General features: G+C 42.3%; 1 long non-coding RNA gene across 1 annotated transcript; it reads left to right on the top strand.

Moving 5' to 3' along the window:
* Window positions 1-488: 488 nt before the first annotated feature.
* LOC123099604 (uncharacterized) lies at window positions 489-844 on the top strand. The gene is made up of 2 exons (XR_006448195.1): window positions 489-707; window positions 807-844. It is a non-coding gene; the product is annotated as an uncharacterized lncRNA (long non-coding RNA).
* Window positions 845-2,254: the final 1,410 nt, after the last annotated feature.

Genomic DNA, 2,254 nt, shown 5'->3' with positions numbered 1-2,254 from the left:
GGGCGACGGCCGGGTGGGGGGGAGGGGGGAGATGCAGGGGCGGCGGCCGGGGGTGCGGCTCGTGTGATCTTGGCGGCGAATGTGTGGGTGATTCCTGCGAGGACTGTAAAGTAGCAGGAATGAGTGATTTGGCTAGAGTCCCCATTCACAGGAATGAGTGATTTGGCTGTCCGTCAGTCAACTTAATATTTTGCATCTCGTTCAATAATTTTTTGCTTGTCAATTTGATGCCAGATTGTGGTCTAAAATAGCTGTGCATTGGTTGCTTGTAGATGGATGCTGACCAAAGCTTCTTGGACACCCTTGGTTTTGGTTACATGCAAACACAACCAGAAAGTCCAATTGGAGAGCAGGCAACTCCATCAACTCAGCATCAAGCAACACCATCAACGCAGCAACGTTCTGCAATAATAGAGAAAGGAAAATCCAACAAAGGAAAAAATTGGTGTAGTGATGAGGACAAGGTTCTCATAGCATCATGGGCAAATACAAGTTTGGATATTGTTGGGACTGATCAAAACCGAGATGCTTATTGGGCTAGAATTTCAGAGTACTACAACACACACAAGGAATCGTCATGGCCGGAGCGTAATCCTAATGCAATCAATTGCCGTTACACATTGATTAACAGAGAGACCTCCAAATTTTGTGGTTGCCTTCAGCAGATTTTAAATAAGGAAGAAAGTGGAAGGACTATAGCAGAAAAGGTATGCGCAATATTCTACTTCTATATGTGTTGTGCAATATGTGATTTGCAATATTCTATATGTGTTGTGCATTTGTTAACAATATATTTATATGTGCAGACAAACGATGCACACATTCTGTTCAAGGAAATGGATGTTAAAAAAAACGGCCTTTCACATTGATGCATTGCTATATAGAGTTTGCAAAGTATCAAAAGTGGCAGACAAGAGAACTTGAAACTTCTCCTAAGAAACAAAAGAAAACCATTGATGAAAGTCCAGGCAGAGCCACCAATGATCCGTCAGATGCATCCTCGGTACGCACTAATGCAACCTCGATACACACTGATGCTCTTGAACATGAGAAAAGACCTGATGGTGTTAAGAAGGACAAGAGAGGTAAAGCTGATGAGAATGCTTGCAAGCTGTCATTAGAAACTGTGTGGGCAGCAAGGCAAGAGAAGGATGAGATCAAAGAAGCGGCAAGAAATGCTCGCTATGCACAGCAATTTGAATTGCGAAAAGAGGAGATTGCACTCAGAAAGAAGGAGGATGCACGAAACGAGAGGGAGGATGCACGGAGACATTTTGAATTAGATGAGAGGGTCATGCTGATCGACACTAGTGGTATGACTGATGTGCAAAAGCAGTTCTACCAAGCTAAGCAGAATGAGATCCTTGCTCGAGGCCTAGAGTAATGTGAGCTATTTGATATGTGAGCTATATGAACTATTTACTGCTTTCCGCTAGTTGCTGCATGAACTATTTGATAACATCACTCATTGCATAAATATTTTATTGATAGCTATAAATTCATGGATTACATCACTCATTGCATAAATTAAAACTAGATGAAAAGAAACGGATTACAGACTTATAACTAGGACATCACTCGTTTCCAAACTTTTGCCACACATGGTCAATTAGATCAAGTTTAAGCTGATCATGTTCACCTTGATTTCTAATCCGGTGAGTCATCTGAATAAAACAGCTCAGTTGTTCCGCATGAGTACGAGAGACCGTGACTCTTTCTCCCATTGCCTCAAAAGTGCAGCTTTGCCGACCAGTTTGTCGCTCCTCTTCAACTATCATATTGTGCATTATGACACAAGCTTTCATGACATCACCGATTTCTTTACGTTTCCATCCTTTAGCAGGTCCACGAACAATGGCAAAACGGGATTGAAGAACTCCAAAGGCTCGTTCCACATCTTTCCTAGCCCCCTCTTGCCTCTTGGCAAAAGGTTTATGTTTTCTGGTATCTGGAGCTGGTATGCTTTTCACAAATGTTGCCCACCGTGGATAGATACCATCTGCAAGATAATACCCCATTGTGTACTGATGGCCATTGATGCTATAATTCACTGGAGGAGTTTGGCCTTCAGCTAGCTTTGTAAAAACAGGAGAACGTTGAAGAACATTTATATCATTCAGAGACCCTGGTAAACCAAAATAAGCATGCCAAATCCAAAGATCTTGTGAAGCAACTGCAGTTTTTTTGGGGCAATTTTTCCAACCCCAGTGCATGCAATCTATGCTCCCTAACATACCAGGAAATCCTCTTTCCT

Source organism: Triticum aestivum, chromosome 4D, assembly GCF_018294505.1.
Source record: "Triticum aestivum cultivar Chinese Spring chromosome 4D, IWGSC CS RefSeq v2.1, whole genome shotgun sequence".
Lineage (NCBI taxonomy): Eukaryota > Viridiplantae > Streptophyta > Magnoliopsida > Poales > Poaceae > Triticum > Triticum aestivum.
Note: the sequence above shows the minus strand (reverse complement) of the source record. Positions and strands in the feature narration are given on the sequence as shown.